This window comes from Corvus cornix, chromosome 3 (assembly GCF_000738735.6).
Source record: "Corvus cornix cornix isolate S_Up_H32 chromosome 3, ASM73873v5, whole genome shotgun sequence".
In the NCBI taxonomy this organism is placed as follows: domain Eukaryota; kingdom Metazoa; phylum Chordata; class Aves; order Passeriformes; family Corvidae; genus Corvus; species Corvus cornix.
Genome location: NC_047056.1, coordinates 9,918,308 through 9,941,980, shown reverse-complemented (window position 1 = coordinate 9,941,980; position 23,673 = coordinate 9,918,308). Strand labels below are relative to the sequence as shown.

Below are 23,673 nucleotides of genomic sequence, written 5' to 3'. Positions count from 1 at the left end.
AAGAAGTACATGGTCTAGGTTTCCAGAGGGACTGAGAATATCAGGGTTCTAACTGAAGTTCTTCTAAAGGCTTGATTTTTAAGAGTCCCATAGTGAAGACTGTAAAACAGAAGTAAGGGTTTGCTGGTTTTGTTGGTTTTTCTTTTTCCCTCTCCTTTTTGTTATCCTTGGTAGTTATTACAGCTTCTCAGGACTTTTCTATTTCAGCTTTCTGCATATTCCATCTTCAGAGTATACCACTGTGTTGCCTTTGTCTTGCCTGTACTCTGGCAGGTGTAATGAGGGATTCTGCAATTAAATTAGGCAAGTAATTGTACCGAGGAAAAGAGTTTGAAGATTTGAGCTCACTTTCTTGTGCACCCTATTTTTGGATTTTGCATGAGGTCATGACTCAGGATTAAAAAACCCCAGATATAGTGAAGATGATCTCTTGCTGGTAAATTGGGTCTTAAGACTGTGTACCAATAGTAATGGATCTTATAAAAAAAGATCAGTCTATGATCATTGAATTTTGGGGTTGTGTGTTTCAGAAGATAGCATTTATACTGTTGATTATATTTCTATTTTGGTTGGCCCAAAGGATTCAGTGATTCTTTCTGACAGGTGCTGTGAGGACCTGCATTTTCATAATAAATGTGAGTGGGGAGGGAGGAAAGAAAGAAGGAAAAAAAAAAGGGGGTGGAAAAAACCCCCAGCATTTTGGGAGAGGAAGGTCTCAGATCAATCATGGGCAGTTCTAGCCCAAAAAGCAAATTTAATGTATTTAAGATTCCCTTACTCACATGAATGCATTCATATGAGTATTTTATTGGGAGGGACCCTTTGCATCATTTGCTAGATTTGTGTTGTGGATTTGTTCTCTGTTCCTTTGGGCAAATATCATGGTACAGCTCGTATCCGTGCAGTCTGGAATCTTTACCTCCCAAAAGAAGTCAGCAATGATCCAGTGGCTTCCTAGGAGCAAACCCTGGCCTGTGGCCACCCCTGAACTCCACCTGGCCCTTGGTAAGGAGGGAGCCAACACACCCAGGCTAGAAGTGGGCCAGAAAGTGCCACTATAGCAACAAAAAGAGGGCAGTGCTGGAGCCTACCACAAGCCTTTGTTCACAGGCTGTAGCTGGTGGTCGTGTCCTATAAGCCATTCAAAATCCCTCTGAAAGGCTGGAGTCTGTCCTAATTTCTAGTTGTGTGTGGGATGGATGTGTTTTGAACATACACTTTTTATAAAGAGACCACATTCGCACATTTCTTACAAACTGTTGCACTTGAGTTGTGTTTGTGCTGAGAGAAGACTTCTCCTGCCAGGTCCCACTGGTGGCCTGATGATGGGGTAGGAGTGGCAATGAGGTGGCAGAGTGGGGTTGTTGTGTTGCCCTGTTGAATTCTACATGGAAAAACCTGGTAGGGCCTTAGTCCTGAGACCCAAAATTCTGTTGTCTCCCTTTATACACTAGAATGTTATGAATGGTGCTTATTTATTTATTCCTTTGGTCTTGGTCAGATGAAAAGAAGAGAGAAAGGACTACTTGAGACTTTTCTAGCTTTGACAGCATTTGAGTCTTTATACATGTGGGTTTCAGCTGTGCTTGGTGGAAGTTACTGCAAACTGGCAAAGCAGCCTGGAAGCCAGCAAAACACAACCACAAATTTGGCAACAAATTACCGCTGCCAGATGCCTTTGCTGTTCCTTTTGCTTTCTATGGATTTGAGGCACTTCACTTTTCTTTTTTTTTTTTTTTTTTTTTTCAATTTTTGGAATTTTTTTATATTTTGGAAATACTCTCAAAGTAGAACGCAGAGTTTTGGTCTGTCTAGCCAAAGTTTAGCTGTCCTTTTGCATCTCTGCCAAACTTCCTGTTTTCAGCAAAAACAATTTATTGTCTTGCTGGTTCTTTAGACCTGAAAGGATTTGCAAATACAAATAAACTTGTGGTGGTTTTTTGGTTTTTTTTCATGGTCTTTCAAAGAATAAACTCACTTGCTTCCTCTCAGTTATGTGGTCTAGGCTAGCAAAGAAAAGTATTTAACCTTTGGGCCACTAGCAAGATTCAGAAAATGTTTTAATTATGCAAAACTTCTGCACTCTGAACTTTTAAAGTACAGATAATTATTTTTTCATATGCGGGAAATCTTTGTTTTCCATGTGGTTGGGCAATAGCATCACTTGACCACATTCATTTAAGGGAGTTTAGTGTGAGTTAAAACTGGAAATCTTTGTTGTAAAAATTTCTTAAGCCTTTCCTAAAGGTTTATTCTTGACAATCCATGGACACGTGGTAACAAAATGGAAAAATCTATGACAGGTAGGCAGTAATCCTCCCTCTTACTGAACAAATGAGATCTGAAGTAAGAAATTAGGCAGCAAAATTATCCCTTGTCTTCATGGAGGGAAAGCAAGAAGTTGTAAACCCAAGCCCTGCTGCAAAGGAGTTGGAGAAGGATCTCCTCTCTAATAATAAAATATATGTAAGTTGTCCAAGTAGGGAAAAAAAAAAACCAAACAAGCCAGCAATCTGTGTCATTCATGCCCAATGCCTCTGTAGCGTAAGGGAATGGAACAAAAGCACGTTTGTAAAATTGACGTTGGCAGGAGTAGGGCTGCAGGGTGGGCGGTGGTAACTTGGCATTAGACAGCTCTACCTCTGCGTGCCTTCAAAAACTACTGCACATTACCTGACACTGTTGGGAAGATGTTGAAGTCTATTTTTTGTGTTGTACTTCAAAGGTTTTGCAAATTCTTTGAAGGTGACTTAACAGCTATTAAGTGATACTAAAGCAGGAAAAAAAACCTGAAATCTTTCCAAAGAAGTTTAAAGGATGCGTTTAATATTAGTGTTGGAAATGTGCTATAAATCCTCATAGTTTATGTGTGTCACTGTCTGTGAGATGGCATTTATCACAGCACAGGGAGAAGGAACAATTCACAGAGGAAAGGATCTTTTAAGAGTTTTATACGTTCCTCCCTATGTCACTGAAAGAAGGAAAAAAAAAGACATTTGAGCAGAAGCCCTCAGCTGCACAGAAATCCTTGAACAGTTGTAATGTCCAGGCTGTGTGGAAGCAGGACACTCCTGCTGTTTTCCTTAAGGAAAAATGTACATTTAGCCATTTTTCAGCAGTTTGTTGTCTTTCATAAGGTAGTTATAAAATAGCAAGAACCTTCCTATGCCAAGTAATAGGAAGAAGTGAAAAAAGCAATTTAGTATGTGGAAAAAACCCCATAGTTCAAATAATGAAAGTAAAAATGCAAATGCTCTGAATGGGATGCTTCTGTTGATACTTTTCTATTCTAGTTCTATCAATTAATTAATGTAGGAAATTCTAAAAAGTGTCAGGAAGAGAAACGCACCTGTGATTTATTAGTTGGAAAGATGTTCCTTGAGAGTCAGTTTTAGTTTCTTGCCCCTTTAAAAACCCAAGCCAGGGGTTTTGTCAAGAACTCTGTATTCATCCTTTCAAAAGTGAAAGTGTTTAAAGGGATACTGCAAATAATTTCTGATGCCTCTAGCTTCAAAGAAGTTAACTGCATTTAGTGTCCTTAGCTCTTAGCTTAATTTGTTAAATCAAGTTGCTTCTGAAGTTTATAGCAAAATCGTTCTTCTCTGGGGAAATAATTACTATTCCTCTTACTGGTGTGTGTGCAGATGTTTTTCAGCAGAGGAGTTTGAGTTGATGAGCTTAAAGGAAGTGTTTCATTCAGTAGCACTGAGCTGGTGTCCTAACAAGAAAGGGAAGCTGATCTATTGATTCTTGGCTATCGGGATTGTGCCATATTGATGGGAAATGCTGCTTTGGTACAGGTTTCCTGCAAGTGAAAACTGACCTGTAAGGAGTTGTAAATGAAGTAGGGTTCGTTCATTCTGGGCTTCCTGTTCATCTTGCCACAAGGCAGAGATGGGATTTTGGCCTTCGGGGCTATCACTTGGTGGTCATCAAGCAAGGAAGAGGTGTTTAGCATCTGACAGGGCTGAACCTGTAGTAAAAACCTTTATTTTGGGTGTTCTTAAGGAAACCATTTCTCAACAAAAGGGATTTAATTAGTATGTGCACCTTGAAGAGGCTTTGACAGAGGGAAGTTCTGGCAGACTTGCCTGGCCTGAAACTGCATTGACCCTCCAGGGGAAGGATTTTGGTGGGATGCTGGAATAGATATACATCCCATCACCCACTGAGTCTCATCTGATCTAGCCCCTGTCTTGGTACAGAGGTTGGGGATCAGAGAATTTCTCCAGGTTTGTAGGAACATGAGTGTTTTTTTCCAAACTGGGAAAGGCACTAACTGGGAAATCTGGGACATTGCCCAGAACCTCCAAAACTGGAGCTGAGTGTTTCAGTGTATTCTATGTCTTTTGTATGTTGTCATTAATGGATGTAAAGCTCCTAGCCTGGCCATGTACAACAGCTGCATGCAGAGCTTTCGGCAGTACACTCTGAAGGGAACTGTTTGCATAGTTTTCCATCATCTGAGCTACTTGGTAGTGCCACGTTTGTCTCCTCCTGAACCATGCAGCATAGTATGGTTTTGGCTGAGAAGAAACTTTGCCTTGAATAGTTTGAAGTCTCAGTTCAGAAGTAGAAAGCCATACTGTGGGCTCTCTTAGATCTCCACTAGGTAAATTTATCAGTGAGATGAGAGCCAGATGGATTTGGATGACTGTCTGGTGCAATACTGCATCTTGCATTGCGCGGAAGATGGGGAAAGGAAAGGGTGGTGGTGGCTCATCAGCTCCTGGCTTCCTCATCAGCTGCAAGAAGCAGAAGAATAAAGTTTTGTCAAATCCACTAGTGGCTACAACTGACAGAAGCTGGAGCTTCCAAGGCTTATAATAAATAGATGAGAAGCACAGACGGTGCTGTGCTGCCTTTTGGGATGCAGCACAGGGCTTGGACAGGTGCTGCCTGGTTATTTTTCCCCTGGAGAAAGTGAGGACCAGGATGGTATCTCTGATAGCTTGGAGGCCGGCTTGGCTCTTGGCTCAAGTCCGTTTTAGACACACGTAAAAGACTGTTTATGTGGAGCTCTTTCTTTTTTAACACTTAACCAGTGTTCCTAGTGAATCCCAGGAATTGCCTATAAAAGTTTCTACATCTGTTTCCTTCCGTAGGCTTGTCAGTTGTTACTTACATCCCAGTCATGGCAGAAAGGAAATACTGCTTTTCTTTATTCAGTGTGTCTGGAACCCACCCTGAATTTAAAGCACCTCACAAATTTTTAAAACAAGCCGTTAACAAATACTAGATGCACATCTTTTGTACTTTGGTTCATCTTTTTTTTCCTGGAATGGATTTTTAATGGAAAGTCTTTTTCCTACAGAAAGCCAAACACCTTGGCACATCAGCAGAAACCTGCAGCTCCCTGAAAGTGTTCAATTCCAAGGCTGCTGGAAGACACCTTGCAGTGGCCTGTGGATCTAGCTGTGAAAGAAGATGGAGTACATTGTGTGATCTAAGTTTTGGGAAACTAGAACTCGAAGATCATTTCACAATCAATGGACCTTTAGGAGATCCTGGGTTTGTGTGTCTTTGCTAAGTTTAATAATTTGAATGACATCCTTTCCACTCCAGCTATCTATTTTAGACCACAAAATTTTAGCTGAAGCAATCCCAAAAAAATAGGGTTGGTAGGGTGGAGCAGTACAGGGAGAAGGCTGGAACAGTGTATTGCAATAGTAGATGGGAAAAAAAAAGAGAGAAACACCCAATTCTGGTGATCTTTTCTTTAAAACTATATGGCACACCCATGTTTTGGAGCAGAGGCATGAAAGCTGGCAACAAACCGGCTTTTGTTTCAAGGGTATGCATTTTGCAGTTTTTGTCAAAATCCACACAAATTTGGCAAAGCTGTCAGGCTTTTAACGATCTTGGTTCATGCATATTCAGCAGCAAGGAGTTGGATTTCAGCGGTGCATGACAGCCTCTGCCCAAAGAGAACCAGCCTCGTACAGAGGCTGGAGCACTGCAGGGTGGAAGGTGAAGATACACATTCCATGCGCTGCCCATTTCCTCAGGGCTTTTAGAGGATGGCAAGCCCTTGTGCTAGGAATCTTACACCTCTGTGCTGTTTTATTCCTGCCGGAGCAGTCTTGAGGGCTCTCCAATCTGAATGTAGATGAGAGGAGTGGCAGGGAAGGCAACCCAAGAGCAGAAGCCTGAGTTTGTTTGGAAAGGTGAAAGACTGGGAAGGTGGAAGAGAAGGAGCAAAGAGACAGTGAGCCCTGGTGAGGACTTGGCAAAGGGCCAAGGCCTTGGACTGTGGCCAGAAAAGTGAGGGATGAGGTCAGAAGAGGCTGGAGCATGGAGGGGCAGGGTTGTGAATTAAGGCACACAGGTTTGAAGGGGTGTGAGAGCTGCCTGGGGAGGAGAGCAGAGACAAGAGCTGGGTTGAAGTAGGTGAGGCTTCTGTTTTTCTCTCACTGTAAACTTCATCTGTGCTCGTTCCAGGCTAAATGTGCCAAATAAAAATGACAAATGCCAGGATAAAGTTTGCCTCCAAAATTGAAACATCCCAGCCTTTGGTCATGTTCCTTTTCCTGTGTCAGCACATAGTCTTCAGGAACTAGAATTTAAGTTATTTGACCAGGTTCTCAGCTGGTGACACCTGGTTTAACTTTATCAGCAGCTTCCTGCAGATAGCCTGGTCCTGTAAGTGTCTTCCCACCTCTGTTACTTCCTGATGTGGCTTATGCCTTTAAAGGTAAAAAAGATGTGGTCTGGTACTCTCAGACCTGCCGGGAGGCTGAGTTTTCTTATTAGTAGCCAAAAGCAGAATCCGTCTCTTCTTCTGTAAATTATCTTCATTTTACTGTGTTTTAAAATGTATCACTTGAAAGTCTAAAATATTTGACAGTCTGCAAATGTATTCAAAATACTGCAGCATTTAGCAATGGTCAAATATCTAGCTATACATTATATACTGCCACATATATTTAATATATGTTCAAAAATGTCACCAGACAGAATAGTTATGGGGAAAATATTATAATAAATGTAAAAATTGTCATCTACTGATGAAAATGACCCTAATTTATTTGGACCACCGACATGCATATATATCTTTACTCTGACATTTTATTCTATAATTTTAATAAATAACTTAGTTTTAGTACTTGTTTTCATCATGTGTAATGTCCTGGGATGAGGTGGAAGTTGGAATGCAGAAGGAATCAAGTGGAAATTACTAGGTGGTTCCTTTTGTTTTCCAAGAGTAGGGAAGTAAAGTTTGAATGTGTTTTAATATTCTTGAATATTTAAATGCCCTGGGGCATCTTGTATTTAGAAGGAACTTTTTTTATTAGTTTCTTTGTGTATTTTCTGTTTTTTTCTTCCCTGTTTTGTATAAACTTCAAAGGTAATTTTTTGCTTGTGGCTTTCTATGAAATCCTGGAAAATGTTCATGAGGTCTAATGGGTTGTTTTGATGTGGTGTTTGGATGTTCGTTCTCTCATTGTTTTTGAAGTAAATAAGGCTATGTTAACATAAAACCATGTAACAAGTTGGTTGTATTAACTAGCTGGTAGACTGAAGGAGGGGATAGATTTTAATTCTTTTTTCTAATTGATTTCCCTAGTCCACATTTGGCTGCAGATTGCTGGGGTGTTATCTAGGGAAAAAATCCATCAAACCTCTGAATATTCTCACAGCTGCTGTGGAGCTCGCATGGGAGGTCAGTGGACTTCTTTGCAGGCTCTGGGTATTAAAATACAAGATACCACTGAATCTTTCTGAATGGGAGTGAGACTTGTAATATTAGTAGTAAAGTAACAGCCTTATTTTCTTCTGGTAATTTCTGATAATTTCTCAGCCCACCAGATTTAACCACCTTCCTAATGTGCTCTACAACGTTCTGTACCAAATATTAATATCAGCATTATTACAGTGTCAGCACTTCTCTGGTGTTAGCAGATATATTGTTTTCATTATATAAATCTGGTCCCCACACTCCATGCTTTCCAGTTTAATTAATCCTCTGTCACACCAATGCTGCCAAGAAACCTGTAGCTATTTATAGAAAGGCATCATATTTTAATATGCAAAAGATAAATATGACTTGGAATGTTACAAACTGTGCTACGAGTGGGATTTGAAAGTAAAAATTTAATTTGACTCAATAATAAAAGCTATAGACTGCCTTTAATGCTTTTCACCCTGTGAAAAATGTTAACTCTGATCAAGCAGATAGCAGATTAGCTTTAATTTTGAGTTTTTTGACCTTGAGATCTCTTAGGCTAGTCTTCATGTATGTATTAATGGGCCACACTCAACCAGGAACAAAAAACCTTCTAGTTATCCTTTTGTGCTCTGTACAGCAAGAGCACAAACCAGCGGGATCAGGTGATGAAACTTCCCTGTAATGAAATTTTTTGGGGGAAACGGTTTTTATCTGCTATGTAGAAAACTGGATGGATAAGTCTTCACTGGTGAGTCACCAGCATTTTCCAAGACGTGCCATATGGCAGGGAGGGATGTACTCCCACATCTCCTCAAAAGTGCCTAAAGATTCATGATTCTGGCTGTTTGCATCAACCCCCTGCATATAAATGTCTCAGTAGGGAAAAGGAGGCTTCAAAGAAAACACAGCGATTAGCCTCAAAATATTGGGCAGAAACAGCTTACATGTTACGAGTTTGGAAACTTGCATTCATGCCAAAACAGTAACTTTTTGGTGGTATTGCTTCAGGCCATAAGTTTGCTGGCTAAAGGCACCTGGAACTGGCCAGGGCTTGTATTGGATGTGTCTTTGGTCCTTCTTCACATCCCCAAATCTAAGCCGTGACAGCCTCCCAAAAAAAAAAAGTTATGTTGGTTCTTCCCCAGCTTGTCGTGTTTAGCTTTATCTTGAATGATTCTATTCTTTACAGTTTCTGCAGCTTTAGTCCAGAAAGTACTTACTGCTCCAAATTTCCTGCAAATGTTTTTTTCTGGGATTGATGGTATGTTTGCCAACTGCAATGTCTCTGGCACCAGGTGGATATAAATGATAGAGTTACAGTACCAGTAAGTGGTGTTTTCATAGTCTGGTATTTGAATTCCTTTAGAGTTCTTTGGGGAAGCAGAAATGAGAACTGGTGTGGTCACTTGGCTACTGTGCCTTTAAGAACTGAGAAATTTGGAGGCTTTGTGCAGATGATACAATATTGGAGTAGCTTGTCCTGTAGTCTGACTCTACAAAGGCCACAGGGGCTCTTAAAACAAGCTGAATTTTTCCTTAGTATACATTGTGAAAACTTTTGCAAATACTGGGTTTAAAACTAATGATTGTGTATTTACATATGCAAAATAAAAATCAATTGTATTCTTAATAACAAATATATGCCAGTAATTCTGTTGAAAAAAGTGCTTGTGGCACACTCTCTCTTCATTTTTCTGTTTAATATCCCAGCTGTTTTACTAGTCCACATTTTTCTTCAAAATACTGAAAGTGAGAAAACCATGTTTCTACTTAAAAGTACTTGAAACAAGTTTTGATTTAACTCAAAGGCATTCAGGAGCAAGTAAATGCTGTCAAGTGTCTTCAGCCAGTAGATTTCAATTTGTATTTAATACTTGCATAACTTAAACATTAGCCAAGAGAATTTTAAGCATTTTTTTTTCCTTTAATTTGACTTTTAAAAAAAGTAAAAAAGACTCCTCCTGGACTGAGATCTTGTATCTCAAGTTTCAGACCGAAGTAAACTTTTACAGCCGAGTTGTAAAATAGCAGTTTATGAGACAAACTCTGCCAAAACTTTAACTATAACTGTGCCAATGTGCCATTATAATAATCCAACAATAATCATGGTCCATTATATTAAATCACTCGCACAGACAAAGGCTGCTAACCTTTCCAAGTGGGAAAAAATGTTCCTTTCAGATCAGGGATAAATTCCAACTGAGAAAACCAAATGCTCCAGCCTTTAAGTAGTGAATACATTTACTTCTCCCCAGGGCTCAAATAACCCAACATTTGGTAAATGTTTAACAAGGACGAATTCTCCCTCCCATTTGCCCTTTTCTCATATACACTAGATTAACAAATTTAGTTTAACAAGATGATCTGTGTTACCCCCTGGTATCCCCCAATTAGATCCTTCCTCCTGTTATTGGCATATCATCCCAGTCCATTTGTTTGATAAGAGGACCCAAGGTGTGTGGCAGAAAGTGTCTTCCTCCAGCCCTGCCTCTTACACCGGCAAGTCTCCCCCTGACACGAGAAGGTGCTTTTGCTGTTCATCTTTCATTTTTTCATGTGTTTTTTTAAGGGAATGTCCTTTATGTAGCATTTTGCAGAGGAGATTAAGCTAGCATGGCATGTAACTCTTGACTCCAGTTATGCCTCCCCTGCAGCACATCAGGAGCTAAATCAAAGCCTCTGCAGGAATTCACAAATCCAGCTTAGAAATCTCATATTTAGTCCTGGATAAATGAACATTGTTGAGGACAGAATAACTGTAGGCGCTCTGACAGATTCAGGGGGCAGCGATAGGCTGTGCCTGTGGTGTCTTTGTGTAGTCACCAATTCCTCTGTTAGCTTTCTCTATTTTCAGCTGGGTTTTGTCACATTCAGATGCACTGTTGTTGTTTCATGTTGAATCTGTCAAGCTGGATGGATGGCAAAACTATATGTGTAGGCTCACACTGATGAGCAGGTTTCAGATTTGATGAAAGTATTCCTGTGGTTTGTTGTTTTTTTTTTTGTTTTGGGGTTTTTTTGGTTTGTTTGTTTTTTTAAGTTGTTGGGGTCTTTTTTCGTTTTGTTTGTTTGTCTTTCCCTTCAGTTTGTAAAGTTGTTGGGCTTCTGCTGTGAAAGGAATCTGGGGCTCTCCTGTTTTCTTGGGAATGTTTCTTAGCAACTTCAGAGCTACTAACTTTGTCCCAAGACAGTCAGAGAGCTTATGCCTGCAAGGGCTGGGAGGAGAGCAGAGTTAGGCTGGGAAGGACCTGAAGCCCATGTTGGTGATCTGAAGTGCACTAAGCAGCTGCATTTAATTCCAGAACTAGAGCTTCTACCTACGCTTAACAGTGGAACAGGGGTGGTGACAGCTGGGAAAAATCTCTAATGCTTTTAACAGCCATCAGTGTCACTGATGAATAAAGCACCTTCCCATGCCTTAATCGGAGGAAGGGCTTTACCTCTATTACTGAAACCTGCCTAGAGGATTCTCCCACGTGTGCCTGCCTGTGTGTGCCATTTTTGCCACCGCAGCGTTTTGTAGGATTTCCCTCCCATCCAGAAGTGAAGGCCTGGTTGAAAGCTGGGCAGTGTTGTTGGTGTGTTGTTCCCAAGGCAGGAACAGTGTGATGCTGCTCAGAGTTCCCTTCAGCACAGCAGCATTCCTCTGTGCGCCACTGAGTTTTGTCACTTCGCTGGCACTGAGGGCTCCACGCTTAATAGTGCTCAGTAACTTAAATATCCTTGTCAAAAGAGCCCTTGGATGAGCTCAGGACCACGGTGATGACAAGGACTGTAGTGGTCCGCTTTGCAGTGAGGATGACCCTTTTATTTGGTTTGGTGGGTCCCTAGCAGAGCACCAAGCCATCACCATTCCAGGTGGCTTTGTCCTGGTTTCTGACAGACCGACCTTCAGGAAACATTCATTTTGGGACTTGCTCTTGTCATTTCTGTCTCTGACACCTCAAATTAGTTGACGGCAATGTCAGACTTTAGTCACCCTGGCCATTGAAGCTGATACTGAATGTAACTTTCTTTTTGTGTGGTATCCGTCACCAGGGGCTCAACGCTGAGCCGCTTGCTATAGCAGATGGGAGTTGCACCATCTTCTTTGTGGGAGATGTCTCATATCCTAGGAAAGCACAGCCATGTGTTTCCTTCAGCTTCGCGTGGAGAGTAGTTTGGGACTTACCCTCAGGTAAAGCAAGAACTTTGCCTGTGTCCATGCCTTATCACTTTGGCTGCAATTACCAAGGTGATAGGTTTGGGGAAACTCCTCAGTGAGAAGGAATTTACCCATGAGCTCTGGAAATACATTTGCTTCTGAGGAGTTTTTAAATTAAAGGGTCTCCATGTGAAGGTGTGTTTTATTTACAATTGCATCCTTTAATTGCTGGCAAAGGAAAAACTTCTCACTTGTTTGTGTTTTTGTTAATCAAGCTAAATAGAATAACATAACCTAGGTGCAAGAAAGCACCAGAGGACTCATTTGGATAAACAGGACTCTTCATTCTCGAGTTATTCACACAGTCATTCTGCTGTTCTGAGACACAAGGAAAAAAGAAAGAAAAAACCCACTGAAGTGCTTCAATAACGCCAAGAAAAACGAGTTAGTGGGAGGACTATGTAATAAAACTGTGTCACAAGTTAATCACTCCTTGCTGATATACAAATGCTACAGCAGAAACCTGTCCTTGTCATAAAGATGCAATTACCAATGTCGCAGTAGTTTGAGCAAAAGGTAAATACCCAGATGATGGAGCAAAGAGCCAATAGTTCCATCCGCTCCTTAACCATCTCCTTATGTATGTGCATATGATACTTCCCATTTTTCTCCACTGTCTTTCCAAGAGAAAAGAACAACCCTTACAGATGACACGCATTCATTTAAGAAATTACTGAAATAAAAGATTATATTTTCTGGGTTTGACAGATTGTTTTCACTTTGGAGGCTAACACATAGCAACGAAGTCAGATCCCCAAATTACTAATTCTACAGGTTCAGGCATTTCAAGGCACTGAAGTGATTTCTTTAATGGAATCAGCTTTATCGATACCTGTCCACTCACCAGCTTTCCTGTCTGTTGAGATGCTCTTTTAATACAGGTTTAAACAGTACTTCATTCTGCAAAATGCCAGAAATGGTCTGTAAGTTCCCAAACTCCAGTAAGGTTTGTGAACAACACAAGAGGTATTCTAGACTTTGCAACATATTTTTATGGATGTTTAGATGGACTTTAATCTTAGCAAGATCAGGAAGTGATTTCTAGGCCTGAGAGTTTGCTGCAGCTCAGGAGCATTGGGAAGGTTGAGAGCAGCCGGGCAGGAAAGGACCTATTTGGTTAGGATGGGATGATTAGTTGACAAAGCCTTTCTTTATTCTCTGTTTGGCCCACTGATTTTTAGCTATTTTAAAAGTCAATTACTCCAGTTTCTGTTGTGATAACATCTAGTGATAGAGCTAATGAGTGTCTTTGGAGCTGCTGATGTGTTACTGGCTGTTTAAGCAGCAGGTTTAGTTCTGGCTGAGTTGGGGCCCCTTCAGACGTGCTCGAAGTCACAATGTGCTCAAATGAGCTGTGCAGAGCTGTCTGCTTCTCCTGAAACTCACCAAGTGGAGCCCTAACCCCAGACCAAGTGTCGATCTGGTTTAGTGGTGTAAGATTGAGGAGATGCTAGAGGAGTCTGTCATTGAGCCTTGCATCATCTTGTGTTGGAGCTACAGTCATTGTGGAGGTACAGAAGGGTCAAAGAGATCTGAAGCCCTTACGGTTTCTCCAGAGCACAACATTTCATTGCTTCCCCTAAGAATGAGCTGTGCTCTGGTGATGCAGCCTGGTTCTGGGAACCACCATGTGTTTTGTGCCATGAGGGCAGGCCACACTACCAGGCCGATGGGAAAACTTGTGCCATAAGGTTGGTCTTGTGCCTAGGAAAGGTGCTAGAACCTGTGATCATCCAGAAAGACTGACAGAAAGTTTGCTGGTTCTGTTCAGAGGTTGCTGAAGTGCTCTCCAGCAAAGCTGGGGTTTGTCTGAGAAAATGGTGTGACCAATCTGTAGGGAAAAGCAGACTTTCCACTCTCTACGTGTCCTATATAAAATGGCAGTTTTCCAGTGTCATTTGTAAATGATCCTTTCCTTGATGTGCAACTAGATGCCAGAGAATTTGGTATAAGCTTTTGCATTGCACTGAAGGCCATAAAAACATTGAAATTTCCTTTTTTGGTTGCAAGAGAGCAGCTGTCTAGCTTGGTGGGTATGGCTGGCCCATCTTTGCCCATTTTTATGAGTCTCTTTTTAGGTAGAAATTCAAAAATATCTTCCTCTTAACTACTTCCAAAAGGTCAGTGGAAAGTGCTGCTTTACCAGTTGCACAAAACACTTTGGGGGTGGGGAAGAATCAGAAATGAGTTGTCCTCTGCTTTTCTCATGGCAAACATATTCAAGACCAACCACTTTCTCTCTGCTCTGCTGTGAAAATGCCATTAAACTAGTTTGTTTACTTCCTTTCTCTCCTTTTTTGATTCATGATTTTGATGCAGACCTGTATTTTAGGCAGGCTTTACTACTATCACCACATCCTCCTGAAACCCGGTAGACCTCATCAGTTAGTCCCCAGCCATCCAAAGCCATGGCAGCCTGGGAACAGGGATGGAGCTCCATCCTGCATGCTGCTCAGAGGGCTTTTACACAACTCTATTTTTGGCTCTTCGCTTTCTCAAATGGAACTGTCTGATTAAGTAACACGTAGGAAATAGATTTCAGTCCAAGTCTGAATCATCGAGCTATTAACTTTTTAAAAAGTGGTTGTTGGTTGTTTTTTTCCTCAAAATCCATGCTTGCTCCTTTCCACGTTAGTTTTCCCCCAGAGGGACATTCAGGAAGTTCATTTGGATTAGGTGTGAATTCGCAGTGTATGAGCTGTGTAGACACCCTTGTGCAAAATGAAAGCTGCCTGAAGTTGACTTGGCTTTGAAAATGGATTTAGTCCACCCTAGGTCTCTAAGCATTTTTTTTCTGAGATATAATTAGCTAGTTAGCTGATTTAACTAATCCTTCTTTAAAATTAATTTGGATTACTTTCCTTGGCTGTCCCCAGAGAGACGGAAGTGCTTAGCTCTCCTAGTAACTAATGCCATCACTTTCTGGGATGGATGCAGTACTTCCGTAGCATCCCATGTTTTGAGCCTAGTTATTGACATGGGGAACCAAGAACTTGTATAATCTAATCTAAACTTGCCACTCATTCACTTTGTGCTGCTCACTTCCAAAGTTATTACTGGAGCTGGGACTTGTATTTCAGGTACATCTGACCTTTTTCTTGAGCAATCAGGGCTCTAATTTCAAGAGAAGCTATGAAGTGTAGGTAAGGTCTTTGAGTTCTTCTTAAATTGCCAGGCTTAGGTGCTGGGTGCACAATTAGATTCTCTGAAATCTTTGAAAATTAACATGAAGTCCAAATCAAAAGATTTTAATTAATAAATAAATTTGATATAGCATCAGTGAAGGTGTTAGATCTCAACCTAGACCAGGGGGGGGAAAGGTATCTAGACAGAATGGACCTTGCCTGCTTGTGTAGGGTCTGATGAATTGTAGCTTTTGGTTCCATTCCTGAACCATTAGTTTTTTGGGTTTTGGTTGGTTGTTTTTTGGTTGGGTTTTTTCAAGAATGCACTGAAAATGGACTGGAAAAGGGCGGATGGAATAAATGTACTTGAATGGAGAAAGGAAAAGAGATTAAACCAGATGAGACTCCTCTGAGTTAGTTAATTGTATCCCAAGTATTGTTATCAGCATTTCCCTATCCAGTTGGAAGAATGTGATGGGTAATATTCCACAGCTATCTGTCCTGCTTCCAGCTCTGTTCAGTGTTCTCATTAATGACTTGCACAGTGCAGTAGAGAATATGCTTATTAAATTTGCAGATAACATGAAGTTATAAGGGCCTGCAAATATACTAGAGGACAGGATTAGGAATTTAGAAAGGCATATAGAAATTGAGGAACAGGTAAAAAAAAAACAAAAAAGAAGGTATAAAATTCAACTGGGGACTAAGCTCACAAGTCATTGACTGCATGAGCATGGGATGCATAATGTGCAGGTGCCAACACTTTAGAAGAGTTTTGGTGAATTATAATTAGATCACAAGGTGAATGCAAATTTAACCCTAGAAACTGCCACCTCATGGTTTTGCAAAGAAAGGCAGACCTTGTAATCAGAACTTAGTAAGCATTTACCTCTCAAGACACTGTTATGTCACTTGGCACTGATAAAGTGTCGACTAGGTTTGCTACTATTCTTCAAAGTTGGAAAGATTTTGAATAAGCACTTGGAATATTTATGGGTCTGGGAAAAATGGCTTAGGAGGAGAAACTGGAAAAACTAAAATTTTCTTGTCTTCTAAGCGACACTGAAGTTAGGCATGAATACTCTTTAAGTACATTAAAGACTTTTTAAAAAATTAATTTGTCACCTCTTTTACAAGTCTGTGCTGGGGCTGAAATCACAGCAGGAGAGCTCCAGATTAGAAGCTAGGAAAATTTCCCCAGAAAAAATGATAGCAATGGGCTAGAGCAGATTGCCTGGTGAGGCCATGTAGTTTCTGTTATTGGTGGTCAGTAGAAACAGTTGAGAAATTAATTTATCAGCAGTGAAATTAATAAAGTCACCCCTGTCTTGTGGGATGACTGAGGATGTCTTGGGGTCTTTTTTGGTCTGGGATTTTGAGAGCAATCAGTACAGTACTTGGAGTAGTATGCAGGGGCAGCAGTTACTCAATTAGATATTTATGCTACTGTTTTAATCTTTGCAGATAATTAGTTTAATTATTTTTAGACTCTCTAGGAGTAAAGAGCTAGACCAGGATCAGGACATTCTGAGGGCAGCTCAGTTGTGTACACAGGGATACCTCCTTTTCAAATTCATGGCTCTTTTCCATGAAGCTTTACTCTCAATCACACTACGTTCCAAAGAGGATCCTGGACTAGAATTTGGCAGTATTTTTGCTATCAAATAGAGGAAATTAAATTATATGAACATATATTTTTTATGTATTAAGCACATCTAGAGCAATATGCTTCTTGTTCTCATCATGTCCCTTCTAAAGCTGTTACCTTTGCAAAAACTACAAGGGAAGGGTAGGCAGGTAGGATGGAGGACCCTCCAACCAGCTTTTTCCCCTGTGATGTGGGAGGCACCACTGAAGATAGAATCCTCTCCATCATCACACATCTGGAAAATGCATTGCAGTGTTTTGAAAGAGAAGGCTGGGAGAGAGGTCACAGTTATAAGGCAAATGCCAAATTATATTCTTTAATTTATCACATTAAAACATTTAAAACTTGTGAATTTCCCAAATTTTCATCATCTTTGGAAATACTGTTTTCTTTGCATACTCAAGCATTTTCTTGGCTTTTACACCTTAAATATGGACGTGCAGTTAACTGCTTGGGACAGCATTCAGGAAGAGGACACCATTCTTCTGCATTTTGGAATAGTAAGTGAGTTTTGGAGCACTCATTTGAATGGTTCATTATGTGCGCATGCACCTCTGTGTCTAAATAATCATAGTAATTTCCTTTATTCAATTCTTCAAAGTCCCAGATGAAATCTGGATTTCAGTACAGTTAAATGCATGTAATTCAAGATACAAAAAAGGGAAAGAAGCATTTATTGTACAGATGGGGAACTGAATCACACAGAACTAAGAGACTGTCCAAAAATAATAGAGAAAAACTGAGGCAGAGCATGGATTCAAGCCTGAACTTTGTGATATCTCACTCAAATCCCTAATTACAAGGCTGTTTTTAAATTTCCAAGTTGTTCTCTTATACATAACAAGTGTTATCACTTAGGCCTTTAACTATTTTGTTATTAAATTAAACCTTTATTCGCTCTGCTGGAACACGGAGCTGGAACACTAGTGTGACTAACTGGAAAATGATGATTTCACACCAAAGCTAGGGAGATGTGGCCAAATGGATAGGAACCAGTCTTGCATCAGGCTTGACTCATTAGGTGTCGTGTCAAGAAGTGCCACATTGCTGCCTCCCTGCACCTTTGTGATGTATCTCACACTTGTTGCCACAGCCCTTGGTGTGACTCTTGCTGCAGTTATCGCCCAGGATCCTTGGCTTGGGACACGGAGGCCAGCTGTGCTGTTAGGGAAGTGCCATCGTGGGAAGCTGGAGCTGCGGCCAGCGTGGCTGGGATATCAGCACTGCTTCTGGCATTCTTGGACACCTCCTCTTTGCTGCTCTCCTTTCTCCCCACTTCACTCCCCCCAGATAATTTAAACTGCAGAGAAAACTCAGACAAAAATTTCTACTCAGCAATTTTTTTCTCCCCTCCCCCCACGCATTTAGCCATAGGAGCTTGTTCAAAGAAAAATATGTGCTATCTCAGAAACATATGTGGGTGTGAAAGAGTGCACTTAGTAAGGCCTTTCTTCAGGTTAAGAAAACAGCAAACTCGTTCTGTGACATTCTCTCATCCTCCGGTGACCTGTGCAAGGCAGAGGGAGTGTTGTACATTCACCTGAAGCTAAAACAAAGCTGAAAAACATCTAAAACTCTGCAGTTGTTGGGTGGGGTTGGAGTGAATGAGCAGGTGCATACCAAAGCAAAATTATCTTGAGTTGTGTTCCTGTCCTGTTTCATAATCATTAAGCAGGTTTGGGGATAGAAAACTTCCAAGGAAAAGGGAAAGAAGAATGGGAAATGGCAATTCAGAAGTCAGTGGCTTTCCTGGAATCATCCCAGTAGTTGCTCCTAGCTGCCTGATTGCCAGGTTTTGGCAGAGATTTAGAAGCTGGGTATCTGTTGACTGTCAGGCCAGCGCTGTCAGTCACCTCTGTTCAGGTTAATGCTTCAGGGAGCTGGCCAAACTCCAGGGGATAACTCACCTAAATAAAGATATCTTTGCTCTTTCGTTGGAACTAGATGTTCCTCCCTCCTCCCTCAGTCTTTTCCTCCTTCTTTATGCTGTGGAAAAATGAGATGGCTTTGCACAACTTGGGGATGTTCAGATACAGATGAAAATTTCACATCCCTGCAGGGAAAAAAAAAAAAGCTTAAATCTAGGAACCTTAAAATTAATACTGACCCAGATTAATGTGTACGTCTGCTTTTTTTTCAGAACAGGATGAACTGAACAGATAGGCTGAAAAATGCAGTGAGTAATATGTGTAAACTCAAGCCTTTGGTATGCAGCTTAATCTGGCACGGCACCCAACTTGCCTGACTAATCTGCTTTATGTCAGCATGACAAGGTTTGTTGGAAGTGATGATATCTTTTAGTAGACAAAGTAATTTAGTTGGCTATCTATTAGTAGTATTAGGCAAGGTTTCAGGCACATAAGCCCTGATGCAGACCACCTGAAAGCTTAAAAGAAGGCATCACCTTTGCATTTAGCTGGCCTGTGGAAACAGTTGGGAGCTTAAAGCTTGCCTGCTCTCTCAATCTTTTCTGCTTAGTCTTATGAAGGATTTATTCTACCTTGTCTACATGATGTTTAGAGACTACCTTATCCACCCAAGAGTATAATAATTTCTTTCTTTCAAATGCTGCTCTGTGTTAATGGGAAAAATTTCAGAACAGCTGGGCTTGTGGGGGGGTTAGGTTTCGGGGTACCCAGATTTTCTTTGCTGGTCATCTGCTCTGTGCTGCACATATTCTGTATTGTCTTAAAATCAGAACCTCTTGTGATGTCTGAATTTGAGTATCCAAGGGAGATGTTTAAAGTCAGCAACCACTATTGAAAAGCACAGATTTTGAAGTTAATTGTAATAAGGAAAAGGACAATAAATTAGTTAAGTTGCTCTTCCTCTGTGCTGTTTGCCTTCAATAAAAAAGAAGAAGAAGAAATGAAGTTACTTAGACACTTGCCTGTGTTGTGGATTAGAAGTGAAAAAGTCAAATAGCTACCAAATGCTTTACAAAAATATCAAAATCTAGCAACCGAGTGAAGGAATCCAAATACCCAAACTGAAGCCGAAAAAGAAAATAATGAAAACCATCCTCTCTCATGAATAGTTTTGGTCCTCATTATAGATTAGTAGTTTTGTGAGATGATGTAGAAATGTTCCTTATTATCACAGCTTTATTGCCTACCTCTGTACATCTGTTCCAAAATTCATTTCAAAATGGCCAGACATTTCAATAATCCAGTGTGGCTTGGAATTTTCATATTGTTTCTGGTGCATTAAAATCTGGATGGAAAGCTGGTACTTTTAAATTTACAATTGCACAGACCGTATAACATCTGGGTAGCTTTGCTCTATTGCTTTCCCTGTTCCTTTAAATTTAGACTGAAGTTATGATGTGCATGAAAGGCTAAAGACCTTGTGTGTGGCAGGTGTTATTTCAAGCTGACAAAAATTCAGTAATATGTTCATTTTACTTTGATATGGTCTTTTACAAAAATGCGTAAAACTCTGATTCAAACCTTGGCAATATAGTTTTATTTTAAAAACAGGAAAATAGGGCATCTTCTGGACTAGGAGAAATTAGCAATCAACTTATATATGTGCATGTGTGTGTGTTTATTTAAAAATATATTCATGAAACTGTTCCCTAAGAAGTTACTTATTATTATTCCTTACAATTAAAGCTTCTCTGTTGAGATGCACTTATGTACTTTCTGGAGGATCAGTAAAATGTTTTGGGCTCTTATTTTCCAAGGACGATAACACTGAGGAAAATTGCAAACTTCTTATATATATTATATATCATATATCACATACATTATACATAGAGATTCCTTAGAAATGTCTTGATTAATTACTCATCATTGGCAGTCCATAGAGCAATCTTTAGCAGAGTGAAACTTCCTGGTTCGAGTGGTCCGTGCTGAGCTTTGCTGCTTTACATGAGCTAAGACATAGTTGATACATGGCTGTTCTGCCCCAATACATCCACTGCATCCTAAATATAGTCTGTATAAGAAGACTTCTTTAGCCTGTAAGGCTAAAGTACTTGTACTAGTACTTGTATTTCTATTTAAAGACAAAAAATTCCAAACCAACAATAATCCCACACCCTCCCAGCCCTCCCAAAATCATAATTCATAAATATGAGAAAGGATGCAAACTTTATGTGCATCATCCCTGTGTCTGATTGAAGCAAAATCTTTGGGGAGATTTTTTAATGCTGCACACCTGAATCTTCTGAATGAGTCCACGGGGTTTTCTGTATTGTTGTTCACGTTTAGCAAGAGAAAAAAGAATTTTGGGGAAAACTGTGCATGTAACTAAATCCCAGCTTAATGGTTACTCCTTAATCCTCTGGAATCCCTGTAACATCCTTTGAGAGACATATTGGAGGGTACTTGTGGCTGGAACGCTGGTTAAAAGCCCCATCCCAGTTGTGTTTGGCGATACTCTTGAGGTGGGTATAGTGCTATTTTGCCAGAACAGGTCTGATCAAACTGCATTTTCAACCTGACCTTCTCCTCACCCCTGATAACTTCCTGGTTGCTTGGTCAGAGAGAGATTTATGAGCGAGAACAAAGCCTGATGTGTCTATCCCAGCAGCGAGAGAAACCAGAAAACTTATTAAGAGAGAAGGGAGGGGGAAAGAAGAGAGAGAATGAGAAGGAAGAGAGCCTGAAAGCAAGTCCTGGTTTCAGACAGAAGCACCTCAGCTTCTGGTCTACTGTAATTACCCAGCCACTGAAGAAATAAAACGTTGAAAAATCAATTTTATAAAAAAATCAATGTTTTAAACAATTTGAAAAGCTCTCATAATTTTAAATCCCTCTACAATGTACATGTTCAGAGCCCTGATCACCTTCAAAGGGAAGTGCTCCAATAATTTTAAATTGTTCTGCACAGAAAAGGCTCTGAACCCCCATTTCACTCCCAAATGGAAGCAGTCTTGAAAATGTGAAGCACACCAATAATTTTTAAATAAACCTTTCTGTCCAACCCTGCCCATGCTTCCATGAAGTTTGTACATGTCCGAGTTCCAGTGTTTTGTTTTTATTGAAAAAATTTCTGCTTATAATCTGTAAAGATGATTTTTGTCTACTAAAATAAAAGATTTTTTTTAAAGTTAAAAATATGAAGGGTTTTCTCAGGTTTTTGGTTACTGAAATTATGAATCTTTTCCCATTAAAAGTTTTTCTATTTGTTCTTGTATTTAGTCCAGACAAAAAGTACAAATTGATGAGTATAGCTGTTATAATTTCCTAACTTACAGCTCTGTGCAGAAAGTGATTTTACATTGAATTGTAATTTCATTCACAAGGGCTTTAGACCTTATATAATTAAAATACCTCAATCCTCTTCAAATTAGAAAAGCAAATTGTTACATATCATAAGTAGGTGCTTTTCACTCTAATGACAGTCACTTAGATGATTTATGACATACATTATTTTATATCAAAGTACAATGAAATAGGCATTACCAAAGGTAATCTCAGTAATGTCTGAAAAGGGATCTCAAACCTCAGTGCAACAATGAATGCAGTATTTAAAATGCAAAACCCAAAGACATTATTATGGTTTTGATTTCTTATGCCACAGCTTCTCCTGATCTGTTATATTAGTACAGCAATACAAAGGGTGTTTTGGATGTATTTTTCTAAGATAACAGACGGGAAAAATGAAATATAAAGTCAGGTTTTATGCAGAAATTGTTATCAAAGGGATGATAAAGTAAAACTGCATAATCGCAAGGAAAAACAATTGATGATGTACAAACTGAAATATATTGAGCTCATGGAATATGCTCATTTTCAGCTTTTAAGCCCTTGCATTATTAAAATGCATAATAAAATAAAATGCTCGGATAATGTATAAACAAATCAGAATAAAGTAGCTTCTTGAATATGATTGTTTTCATATTTCTGTATTCTGTATGAAGACTATCCCTTCTCTCTTCCCCACTCCTACTGCAGTGACCTATTCCAGAGCCCTGGGAGTCAATGGTGAGAATCCCAGTATCCTTGGTGTCCTTTGTGGCAGGCAAATGCTACCCTGAAACACTGCATCAGAGCTGGGACAAACGGCTGTAAATGAGAACAAATGGCTGCATGTTGGCCACTAATACCTTTATGCTGGAGATGAGAAAAAGGTGCCTAACCATCTGAAGTGTGAGACTGGAGCAAACTTCCTGCAGGAATAATTGGATTTAAAAATAAAAAAAAAAAAAAGAGAAAGCTACATTGATTTTAAGTGAGAAGTTTAAGTTGAGATTTGAGGTGGTTGCCTGCAGTGTTATAGGAACTATAGGGCTGCTTGTGGGATCCATCCTGCAGCATCAGCCTTGCAGAGATTTTCCTGTACTGGTTGCTGAATGGATGTACTTGTGTGAAGTGGGGAGGTCTTGGTGTGTGAGGGTCCAAAAGTCATAAAGGCTGATGGAAAGGGTGTCTGAGTAAGCAAATAAATGCCAGAGGCGCTTGACTTGGGATGAGTAATTGTCAGGGTTTCAACAGTTCTGGTGTATGGGCTTCACGAGGACAGAGGAGTGAGCATCAGGGAACACACAAGAATGACTAAAGGATTGGGAAACCTGATTTACTGTGAAAAGCTTAGGAAAGCCCAGCCTCGTTAGCTTGAGGATTATGGGAGACTCGATCACCTGCTGGGGGACAACATGCATGGGGAGCACAAAGCCTCTGTTAAATCTGCCAGATCCCAGTGCAGTCCTCAGAAGGGGTTCTGAGAGACTTCCCAGCCTGTCATTCCATTCTCCCCCACTCTGTCCCCTCATGCCCAAACAATGTTTGGTGGAGCTAGACCCATTCAGCCTCAAAATGTAACAGGATGAAGATCATGAACTTCCCAAGGGCTGAGAGGGAAAGCCAACATGTTGTTCATCATGAAAAATGTTCAAAAGGAGATGTCAAGTTTTCTAAGAGAGATCTTTCCCAGGAATCAGCTCTCAAAGCACTGTGGCTGTGCCAGCTGAGCATGTTTGTCCCTGATGGCTGCATAATCGATGGTGGTGTGGTCTGGTGCTCACTGACTGAGCCCCAGCCTGAACGTGCTCAGCAGTTTGCCTCTCATTTGCGTCAGC

The 23,673-nt window shown here is 40.3% G+C and overlaps 1 long non-coding RNA gene across 1 annotated transcript in view; it reads left to right on the top strand.

The window, feature by feature from the left end:
- LOC104696586 overlaps positions 1-23,673 on the top strand; it is a 101,313-nt gene that overhangs the window by 7,960 nt on the left and 69,680 nt on the right. The gene's annotated exons all lie outside the window — the stretch shown is intronic.